General features: G+C 36.1%; 1 long non-coding RNA gene across 1 annotated transcript; it reads right to left on the minus strand.

Annotated features, from left to right (window-relative positions):
• Positions 1 to 2581: 2581 nt before the first annotated feature.
• On the minus strand, positions 2582 to 12342 carry LOC124381260. The gene is made up of 3 exons (XR_006924821.1): positions 12264 to 12342; positions 4360 to 4445; positions 2582 to 2965 (listed from the first exon to the last, which is right to left on the minus strand). It is a non-coding gene; the product is annotated as an uncharacterized LOC124381260 (long non-coding RNA).
• Positions 12343 to 12693: the final 351 nt, after the last annotated feature.

Raw genomic sequence — 12693 nt, forward strand, 5'->3', positions numbered from 1 at the left:
TAGAGATACACTGGTAAAATATGATTTCAGTAAGAGTAAAAGTGCTCCCTTTATACTTTCACTTGAGTAAAAATACAAAAGTATTTGCCTTTAAATGTACTTAAGTATCCAAAGTACTTTGATTTATTATACTTGTAATGTTTCTATAATTTTTTTTGCTTAATCAACTCAGTTTGTGAAAAGACTCTAATGTTACTCTTGGAGTCTATTAATAAGTCAAACACTGATTGATATCTATTAAAATGATCATAAGTCGAAAATCTTCTTTTCAACTACTTAATAAACAAAATCATGCAAATAAGGCCACAAATGTTGTAGCGAGTAGCTAATTAGATGGAAGCAGCTCTATCCTGATTAGTCGCTTGACCAGTTCAATTTTTATACACTCAAATAAAAAGGAACGACTGATTTAGCAGTCTTGAGTAGAAGTAGGAAAACATTTTTAAGTAAAGTCTCTCCAAATGGAAATACTTCAGTAAAGTACAGATATGCATTTACTTCATTACTGTCCACCACTGTGTGAGACAGTAAACATTAACAGACAAAATGTGACCCCGGTACAGTGAGTAAAGTTACTAGAAGAGTCATAAACTTGTGCTAATTCACTACATGGCCAAAATTATGTGATAACTGACCGTCATACCAAAAACTCTTGAAAGCACACAATTGTATAGAATGCCTTTGAAGCGTTACCATTTCCCTTCACTGGAACTAACAGGCCCAAACCTGTCTCAGTATGATACTTTTCCTGAGAACACAGCGAGCTCCATTAAGTCACAGTTTGCCAAGTCTGGTGTCTGGTTTTTGAGTGGTCTGCTGTAGAGCCCTGACTTGGTTGAGCCATGCCCCAACATCTAGTGGAAGGTCTTCCAGGAGGGTGGAGCTTATTATACAAGGAAAAGAGCCACCAAAACTAGACTGAGATAGAAATAGAGATGTGATTGATCAGGTGTATACATTTGGTCACATATAGTGTAGCTTACCAGGCAAATATATTATGCTCAAGGCTCACCTTTCAGTGGATAATCTTAATGATATTCTGTAGATTCAGACCTAAAAAGTGCTCCTAAAATCATAACGACTATGCTTTGTTCATCCCAGGACACTTGTCTCCAACATACTTACAATTAAATGAAGTGACTGAGTACTGATTCACTTGGATGTGAAAACAAGTTCTCCATGTATCAACCTGAAAAGTTCTTATGAGTCTAGTAATGTTTCCTCTTTATGTATTCTCACGATCTACAGTACATGTGGATTTGTGCAGAGCTGTTACACTCTATGAACAATAATATTGGGACATCTGATTCTTCCAACCATAAGTGGCTCTTGCCCAAAGTTGGAGGCACACAACTGTACCTCCATTGTACAATCAATTATAATTTATGCCTTTGGGTTGTGATACAAAGCCAGCTTCATAAAGATACACTTTACGTGGCTTCGAGTGGAAGCTCTTCTGCTATAAAGCTCTGACATCAACTCTATTAAACACATTTGAGATTATTTGGAACACTAAGTGCACCCAAATCCTCACCTACATCAGTACCTGACTTTACTAACACTCTTGTGGCTGAATGAGCAGAAATCTCCACAAGCACACTCCAAAATCTAGTGGAACCTTTTTCCAGAAGAGTGGCGGTTATTATAATGCATATAGAAATAAGCGTTACCTTATACTTATACTTTAACAGACACAGATTCTACTAAGTAGTGCTGGGAGTACTAGACTAACTACAGACTGCTGGTGGACCTTTTCAAAATTGCAATTGAGCAGCATGGCCTCCTTTCTCTGTCATTCAGGAAAAACACTAGACAACCACTCGTATATAGAAATGGGTAGCGCTTTAACCCAAGCATGTTAAGCATTCTAGTGCCTGCCGATCCTGGATCATGTTTCTTCTCATGTGAAAGAAAATGCAGACTGACTGTACAATCTCTTCCAGGTGAATGTGTGGCACAACATCACAAACACAGTTGCCTGCAGAGATTATGCAGTCTGTCCCTAATACAAATGCAAGGCTAGGCATTCTCATTTATTGTCAAACCAAGTACAAAAAAACAGTAACGAATGGACATTAGGTGTCACCCGGATGAGAATAGGTTCCCTTTGTGTCTGGCTCCTCTCAAGAATTTGTCCTCATACCTTCTCATGGAAGATTTTCCCTGCCACTGTCTCCACTGGCTTGCTCATTTAGGGTAAACTTATAGAGACAAATGTAGGGGTCTGACATTCAAATTGACAAAAAAAAAAAAAAAGCTACATCACCTAACTTTATGCTGAAGACTCTAAGGGTACCAAGAAGTCAGGAAGACATAGAGCGTTGTATGTATAGTTACATAACAACAAAGAGATTTTGCCCAGAAAACTTCAGACCAGCCTCAAATATTTCCCACTCAATAGAAATAAAAAGGTTGTAGTTGATGTTAACTCTGCAAACCCTCTTTACAGCTGTGGTAAACAGAAAAGCATAATTGTAATCAAAAAATCGTAAAGGCTAAAAAAAAATAATAATAATAACCACATGACTCTACTATATTGTTTATTCTTATTCTATAACTAAAATATGTGATGGAATGTAATATATGATGCGTAAAGAGCTGTATGGTTAGAACAGTAAAGAACTGACATTTGATATAAAATGCTAATGATGCAGAATCACAACTGTCAGTCAGAGGTTTAAAAGCTATTGAATTCCAGGTTTCAGGCTACTAATTCAATGAAATCAATAATGCCATTTTGACAAGACATGAGATGAACTCTTCAGGATAAATCAATTCCATGCATGCCTACCATGAAACATCTGCTCACCTAAATTACCATGAAAAAAAGAAAATCATTAATGTAAATGCAATTTGAATAATTTCCTCGGTTTTAGATGGAGATATTGATTGGTGAACAATTGCCTCGTGGTTGGAGCGTGTCCTCAAGCTTGATGCAGGCCCTAAAGGTCATCTTGTCTTTTTCCTGTCTCAAAAAAATGGGAGATAAAATTATATACGCATCTCACAGAACCGTTTGTTTGTTGTTTCTTTCTTAACAACTGCATAACTGCTAGAAATATTCTGAATACATATTTAATAAATCTTGGCCTAAACTACAGCTCCATCCTGTGGCTACTTTGGGAATAATGTCAGTACAACCTATTAAGTTCACTACAAATACACTATATTGACAAAAGTTTGTGGACACCAGACCATAAGATTTGTATGTCCTTTTTGAGCATCCCATCCTACATTTAATTCTCATTAGCTGTTACAACAACCTTCACCTTTATAGGAAGATGTTCCACTAGATTTTGGAGTGTGCTTGTGGAGATTTGTACTCATTCAGCCACAGGGGTTTTGGTAAAGTCAGGTACTGATGTAGGTGCAGTGAGGAGGCCTGGGTTGCCCCTGTACGTGCCCCTGTGCATAAAGCTAGCTTCATGAAAATATAGTGAACCTATTGAACATAGATTTTGGGATAAATTTGAACACTGACTGCACCCCAGGCCTCCTCACTGCATCTACATCACTACCTGAGTTTACTAAAACCCACAATCATCACTCATCTCGATCCACTCCACCACCATTTATATATTTATTATTATTTATACTCGCACCTTGTATTCAGTAAAATGTTTACATGCTGTTTTTGCACCTTTTATACTACAGTATAATGTTTACATGCTGTCTTTGCACCTCCTTGCTGCTGTTTTTTTGCACTACATTGCTCTGTTCTGTTGTACTTTCTCCTGGGTATAGTTTTTACATTTCTCCTCACACAGTACTGTATATTTAAGTATACAGTAGGTTTACTAGTCGGCGCTATACTTGGTTTTTGTCTTTTGTCTTGTCTTGTGTTGTCTGTCTGCACTCTGTCTGTCTGTACTGTTCTTTTGTTTGCACTGTTTGCACCAGGCTGCACTCGATGCACTTTATGTTGTTTTGTTGTTTAGTGTAGCACCAGGGTTTCGGAGGAACGTTGTTTCGTTTTACTGTGTACTGTGTACCACTGTGTATAGTAAAAATGACAATAAAAGCCACTTGACTTGACTTGACTTGTGTCTGAATGAGCAAAAAACTCCACAGACACACTCCAAAATCTAGTGGAACATCTTCCCAGAAGAATGGAGGTAATTATAGGAGTAAAATATGACTGAATGTGATGTTTAAAAACCACATACCATACTGACCATGTGTCTACAAACCTTTTGCAATATAGTTTATATATTATCGATAGATAGATAGATAGATAGATAGATAGATAGATAGATAGATAGATAGATAGATAGATAGATAGATAGATAGATAGATAGATAGATAGATAGATAGATAGATGAAAAGGAGCACACTGGCAGTGTGCACTTTGTTACTCACTCTATGCGCAGAGTCTTTTTGACAGCTCTAACCTCTTAAGCTTTATGTCCTGCTGAGCCCAGCATGGCACAAACGGTAAATGCCATCTGTCGAAAACATCAGATTTTGCTCAGACTGCCGGTCAATAGATACACACACGTCGCTTTATTTATGAATAAGTCACGTAAAAACAGAGAAATTTGTTCTGTTTTTAGGTTTGCCAACTTTCGTTACTATCTGGTTGTGCATTTTTTCTTTTCAGTTACAGGGTTTCACGGACATGGGCATGTACATGGATACAAGAATACACCGAATTTAACAATAAACCTTGGTTGTACCTGACAATATACAATGTGATCTTCAGAATTTTATGTTCTGTTTCATTGCAGGTCACAAAAAGTAAAGGTATGGTTTTTTTGCGAGCACCACTATTCATATAAGTAGTGTCAAGTCAAGAAGCTTTTATTGTCGTTTTTATCATACATAGCTGACGCAGTGCACAGTGAAATGAGTTCCACTAGATTTTGAAGTGTGTTTGTGGAGATTTGTGCTCGTTTAGCCACAAAGGTGTCAGTAAAGTCAGGTACTGATGTAGATGATGTGAGTAAGCCTGAGGGAAGCCAGTGTTCACATTCATCCCAAAGGTGTTCAGTAGGGTTGAGGTCAGGACTCCACAGCAAAGAATTTAAGATCTTCCAGTCCAACCCATGTAAAGCTGGCTTTGTGTACAGAGGCACTGTCGTGATGGAACAGATTAAAAACTTCAAGTTTAAGTGAATGGAAATTTTATGCCACCAAATCCAATGTGTGTCTCCAAATTTGTAGGAACAGTTTGAGTTAAAAACACATATGGCTGGAAAAGTCAGGTGTCCCAATACTTTTGTAATGTAGATTATACAGTAGATATATACTGAACCTTTTTAAATATAGAGAAAAACCTTCTTTTTTTTGCTGGAAATCCAAAAGCCATCCAAAATGATATTCGTTGATTGATGAATTGTTTAATTTGACAGGACAGACTAAAACTTTAGAAGTTATTGTAATGAAAAATCTAATATTATAAAGCACGTAAAGAATAAGCAATACATTTTGGAAAGTTATTATCCTAAAATGATTAGTGTATAAATAGCTCAGAGCGACGTGTTTGTGTGTGTGCGGCGTAGGTTACAGCCATCAAGAGAGAGCCGATTAATATATCGAGTCAGCGAGGAGAAAAGGACCGTTGGAGCTGTGCAGATGTTCGGACAGTCTGTTGCAAAAGCCCTATTGTTTACTGGCTTGATAGCTAAATCTCCCCAAATCCCCCTAAATTCTATTGTGCCTCATCAATGGGCTCTGTCACTTTTTGTAGTCCTTAAATGAACCCACAAAAATTTTTTTTTAAATAATTTTTTGCATGTGTTCATATTTCAACTGATTTTTGAAGCAACAATCCCTTTAGACTCTGTCTGGGTCTCTGAAGTAAAAAATCTTTTACATTTTATCAATTGAACTGTACTTTTCAAAGAAGCACAGTAACAAAAGCCCCGCCATCTTGAATTATAAAACGGTCCGGATCGCATGGGGTGGTGTATTATACTTGTACTTGTTCGGTATGAGAGAGAAATTGGGAATAAAAGCGGGGATGGGAAGGGTGCTGGATTTAAAAAAAAACAGTATCTCAGTGGATTTTGGGGAAAGAATTCTGAAGATTGTTATTGCACTGGAGTTACTTTGTAAAGAGACACATAGTTGTTTGCCCCAGACGCTACGCATCAATAAAAAAAAAAAAATAGTTTCAATTATACACTATCATATCAATATACAGTAGCAAAACCTAAAGCAACAACAAATCTTTTTCTCTATGATGAATGTTGATTATTTTTCAGAAAAATACTTTATTATTTATTATTTATCACTGAAAGAAGCATTATGGAAAAGGTGTTATGAATATTTGTTCGATTCTTTGCCTAAATATTATAATTGTTGTACTGTGCATTGTGCTTTATTGTTCCAGGAACACGTGGAGGCTCTGGGATATTAGTTTTTCTCTGTTGCTTTGGAGCGTTTCTCAGATCAGAAATGAAATTCTCAAAACTACTTGTCCAACCTCTACATCATTGAATCTTTTGTGCACATCATAAAAGCATTTTCTCGTTGCTTTGTTCAAATTGCGAATGCTTTTGCACATTGATTTAAATTTTTTTTCATTTGCTTTGAAGCGTTTCTAAGATCAGAAATTAAATTCAACTACTTGTTCAACCTCCACGTCATTTAGTCACTTGCACACATCATAAAAACAATTCTTGTTGCTTTTGCGAATTTACGAATGCTTTAGTACATTCATTTAATCGATTGTGTACAATTGTCCTGCTTTTCTACATTATCAGTTGTTTATGTTCATGTTGATCAAAATATATTTTACCTTCAACTAAATAGCCCCAAAACATCTCAGCATCAGATCATTGCATGAGTCATTGAATGCAAAATGGTTAAACCAGTTGTCATCATCTGTCATCTATATTTCTATTAAACTTTTTTTGGTAAATGGGACTGGAATTGATTAATTGTGCAGATGAAACTCACTAATGAAGTCGAGTGTATGACATCAGATCAACCAATGATCAACTAGTTCTATAAAACAGGTCAAATCTGAATCTTGTGAGCCTTCAAACAGAGCAAAACACAGTATTACAATTTCTGAAAATGGATGAACAACCAAGAAACGAACGAACACTTGTATAGTACAGTAAATGTCTGAATCCTGTCTGGTCTCCTACAATCAATATAAATCAAACATGCAATCAAATAAATAAATTTGTGCTGCTAAAATTCATTTATACCAAACAGAAGGAAATAAAATTGGTAATTTTTAATTATTGTAACTTAAACCATAGTAATATCAAGTAATACTGAAACTGTGCAGTGTCATACTGACAACACGACTAAACATTTTTATGATCTTGTTTGTGAACAATGACAAAGGGATGAGATGTTCATTGACACAAATACTTACTTTTGAGAGATGAACTGAGGATTTTGAGAAAAGTTCAGGCTTTTGCAAGAAATCCAATGTATTGTGCTGTTTGTACATATTGTTTTGAGAAATGCACTTACTGGTTTTGCAAATATTAAGGATGATTCAGAGAAGTGCTCCAAAGCACTTTTTTTGTAAATGTTTTTTGAATTGATGAACTGATGATCAGATGAAATTTGTCACTAATGAAGGCGAGTGTATGGCATCAGATCAACCAATGATCAACTAGTTTTTTAAAACAGTTCAAAGGTAAAGCCTTCAATTGGCAAGCAAGTATAGAAAGAGAAAAAAAATTTACAATTTCTAAAAATAGATGAACGACCAAGAAATGAAGGAACGAACACTAGTACAGTAAAGCCAAGGTGAATCCTGTCCAGTCTTTTTCAAACAATACAAATCAAATATGCAATTAAATTAATACATTTGTGCTGTTGAAATTCATAGATGCCACACAGAAGAAATTCAACTTTGTGCATTTTTAATCAAACCGTAGTTTACACCAAGAAATACTGAAACTGTGCAGCGTCATACTGACAACATGAATTAACATGTCATTTTTATAGGAATGAGATGTTCATTAACACAAATACTTACTTTTGAGAGATGAACTAAGGATTAAAAAAAGCAAAGGCAAGAAATCCAATGTTTTGTGCTTTTTGTACACATTGTTTTGAGAAATGCACTTACTGGTTTTGCAAATATTAAGGATGATTTGTGAAAATGCTCCAAAGCAACTGAGAAAAACTGTAATCCACTTCATTGCATACGGTTTAGTGGAATTATTTGGCAACGGCTGAAAAATTTCACTCAGCCAATTGGTCATCATTCAAATGAGGAATCTATAGTCAGTGCAAATGAAAGGCCGGTTCTGAGATCTCTGACCTTTTCCTTGTGTTTGATGATCCATGCCGGTCCCAGTGTATAGCGAGTTATTGCTATGATATGATAGGATATTGTAATGAGAATCTTTCATAACATTCTGAATGTACCGTTGCTTTGAAACGTTTCTCAGATCAGAAATGAGATTCTCATAACTTCCTGTTCAACCTCCGCATCATGTAGTCTTTTGTGCACATCATGAAATTTCTCGCTTTGAACAAATTGCGAATGCTTTGGTACATTTATTTTATCAATTGTTTCAAGTGTCTGCTGTTTCCTTTATTATCAGTTGTTTATGTTCATGTTGATCAAAATATATTATACTGGTTTCACCTGAAAACCAGTATAATGTTAATCTTTTTTTGTAAATGTGAATTGATGAATTGTGCAGATGAACCTTGAATGTCACTAATGAAGGCGAGTGTACAGCATCAGATCAACCAATGCTCAAATAGTTCTCTAAAACAGGTCGAAGGTGAATCTAGTGAACCTTCAATTGACGACAGAGCGAAACAGAGACTTTCACTAAGAAATACAAGTCTCTTGCAATCAATATAAATCAAATATGCAATCAAATAAATTAATTTGTCCTGTTGAAATTCACAGATGCCACACAAAAGAAATTCAACTTTGTCATTTTCTGATCAAACCGCAGTTTATATCAAGAAATACTGAAACTGTGTGCTGTCATACTGACAACACAAGTGAACATGTCATTCTGAGGGCAATGAGATGTTCATTAACACAAATACTTACTTTTGAGAGATGAACTGAGGATTTTGAGAAAAGTACAGGTTTTTGCAAAAAAATCCAATGTGTTGTGCTGTTTGTACACATTTTTTTGTGAAATGCACTCACTAATTTGCAAATATTATGGATGATTCGAGAAAACGTTTCAAAGCAACTAGGAAAAACACGTAGCTCATCCAGGCATCTGCGCATGAGCTGTTACTATAGAAATGATAACGTGTTCAAAGAATAAATGTATATAAACCTCTTATTTGAGGTACAAACAGTACAACTTTTCTGGAAAATGAATCAACACTTTCTGACTAATCAGATTTTTATTTTTGATATTAATATCAATTAATTAAATTAACATTTACTTAATTTTTTTTATTAAATTTTTTTTTCAATTTGCATTGTTATATACATTATATTAGATATACTAAGTTGTCTGGAAGCTTGTTTGTATTCCTTGACAAACAAACTCTCTAGAGAGAGAGATAGATAGATGGATAGAGAGAGAGAGAGAGAGAGAGAGAGAGAGAGGAGAGGGAGAGGGAGAAGGGGACAGGATGACCCTTTGCTGATTGATGGTTTCTGTCTGTGTAATAGCTGAGCGAGCAACATTTACATTTCTCACAGTGCCATTACACACCCCTGTACCATGCCACAGCGCTTACCCTTTCTTTCCCTGTCCGTTTTTCTCGCTGTCTGCTATTTGTCTTCACTAAGGCCCTGACAAAGTCTTTCTTCTTACTGCCGCTCACAGCATCCCGACTCTGCTGACACACACCACACCAGCAGCCCGAGCGTGAAGACAGAGGCCCGGCCTACACTACGACACAATGTTTCAGCTCAGCTGTGTGAAATGGAGGTATTACTCTTAATGAAATCATTCCAGGTGATATTTCAGATAATCTAATTCTTCATTTCGGCTGTCTTTTTAACCTTTAGAAGTGTCATGACAACATCATTTCAGTATTCGGTATTTTCTCACATTGGGCTTTTCAACTCTGAACAATAGCAGTGTTAAAAGCAACGTTATATACGAAATAAATATTGTATCGATATATACTTTCTCTAGATCCTGACTCTTTGCATAGCTAAAAGGGTTTAGAAATATATTTTTTTAGAACCATGTCGAGGTATGAAATTTTTGCTTGGGGTTAATATACTTTTTTTTCTCAAACAATTTTTAGCATTTCACTTTACAAAACATTGATCCTGACATCTGTTTGAAATTATTATAAACAGTGTTATAAGAAACAATATATATTTTGTTGCTGATAATGTTCCATAATTATATTTTTCATAATAAATTTATGAATAATAATAGTAGTAATATTAATAATAGCAATACTTCTAAAACTACTACAACTACCTTCTCCTCCCTCTACTTTTACATAGTACAGACAGACAGACAGACAGACAGACAGACAGACAGACAGACAGACAGACAGACAGACAGACAGACAGACAGATAGATAGATAGATAGATAGATAGATAGATAGATAGATAGATAGATAGATAGAAAATTAAAAACCTTCCGAAAGTGTCAAATTTGATTTTCAATTCAATTGTATAAAACTTTCAACATTGGTAATTGCCACACAAAAACTTGAAAAAAATGTGCACTAAAGGCAAAAGTCATTATCTTCTTGTCGTTTTTGGCCTTCGGTGAGAGAGAATTGTAATTTACCAACTAGGACCCTGATGTCCTGATGGCGGTCAATATGCTGATGCACCTTCTGGAGGCACGTAGACTTTGACTGATGACTCCTGGGTTTATGTGGCGTGTTATTGAGTATATTGAGTATATATTGAGTGTTATTGGTGTGTATATCTCAAATTATTGACAATTTTAAATTGCAGTCAAAATACTGTGGAATGAAGCAAAATAATCCACAGCAATGTGTTAATTACACCGTTTTGATGATTCCATCAGGGGATTATTAGAAAATCTGCATCATGCATTAAAACTAGTTGTGCACGTAACTAGTTATGGATTATCACTGACATACACTATATAAACAAATGTTTGTGGACACCCGACCATAAGATCGGTTTGTGAAACCTGTTCTAACATGACAATGCCCTTGTACACAAAGACTCTATAAAGATATGCTGTACATGGTTTGGAGGGGAAGATCTCCTGCTTTCGAGCTCTGACCTCAACCCTATTGAACACCTTTGGGAAGAATGTGAACGCTGACTGCACTCCAGACCTCCTCACCTCACCTACATCTGGCTGGCACCTCACCCTACTAACTGGGTGAACGAGCACAAATCTCCAAAAGCACACTAGAAAATTGAGTGAAACATCTTCCCAGAACAGTGTCCACAAACTATAAATTTTTTTCATGTATAGTGTGCTTGCATTTGTTTTAAAGTGATGACCCAAAAAGTAACAGTACTCATGTTAAGTTTCAGAGCATAACATATATAAATGATTTTAGGTGTAAATTATTTTAGGTGATATTTTATTTTTTCTAAGTAATATACCGTATAATGTGAAATTTTTACTGAAATATTGAACGATACAATAGTACTAATACACTAAGTTACACAGGATTTGTGTGAATTATGCTTTCGGGAGGATGATAAAATTTGTTGAAAATCAACAAACGACTGAAAATGTCAGATCAAACACTTGCATGCAATAAAACACAGCCAGATTGGACTCATTCTTCAATTAAGTTTGATGCATTCATAATGACAAATCCTTAAATGCTCTAGTATATATATATATATATATATATATATATATATAAATAAAATTACTGAAATTATACACTTCTTGGAGATCATGGAGAAGCTCAGTAACCAGAAGAATCGGTGATACACTTTATAACGGATGATGCATCAGTTCAAAGGTGAGTCATTGTGGAAAGTATTCAGTGCGATAAAATGAATATTTCACAAGCGAATTAAGCTGAATGAGCACATACATGAGCAGCTCTGATAGACAGCGTAAAGCAAAGAAAAAAATAATACTGAACAATCAGTAATAACATTCACAAACTGACCGAGACCTGAGGACCAGGCCAGGCATAGATCAGTCTTTCGGCTCTCTCATGAATACAGGACAGATAAAATATCAGGATTTACAATCTCTGACGGTTTAAAACCCCACGCCACATATCACCCATCTGGATGGTGCTCTATATATAACTGTATATCACTCTAGCATCTGTCCTGGTCCTGGTAAACAGAACGGGAGTGTAAACACAGCTATAAACTCAGAGCCCCGTCCCGCTAAAGTAAAGGAAGATAGAAGGAAAGAAAAAGAGAAGAGTGAAGTACCTGGTTGGAGCATCTTTCCTGGAGCAATCTGGGTGTGTATGTTTGTGTGTGTGTGTGTGTGTGTGTGTGTGTGTGTGTGTGTGTGAGAGAGAGAGAGAGAGAGAGGATGTGTGTCCTGTTGTTTTCTGCTGTCCGGTCTGAGACAGATTGAAGGAGACTGAAACGCCCCCTTTTGGACAGGGTGGAGAGGAGGGGTATTAAAAAAAAAAGCAGAAGAAAAACTGCCTGGTTAATGCTCCAGCCATGTCCCTTACCCTTTCCATGTGAGCGCACACACACACACACACACACAGACACACACACACACACACACACACACACACACACACACTCCGCCCACTTCTCCTCACTACACCATGTTAATATTAATACAATGCCATTAATCTGCTGGAGACAGACATATGTTGGAGTGTCTCTGCTGCCAGGCTCC

This window comes from Silurus meridionalis, chromosome 28, assembly GCF_014805685.1.
Source record: "Silurus meridionalis isolate SWU-2019-XX chromosome 28, ASM1480568v1, whole genome shotgun sequence".
Lineage (NCBI taxonomy): Eukaryota > Metazoa > Chordata > Actinopteri > Siluriformes > Siluridae > Silurus > Silurus meridionalis.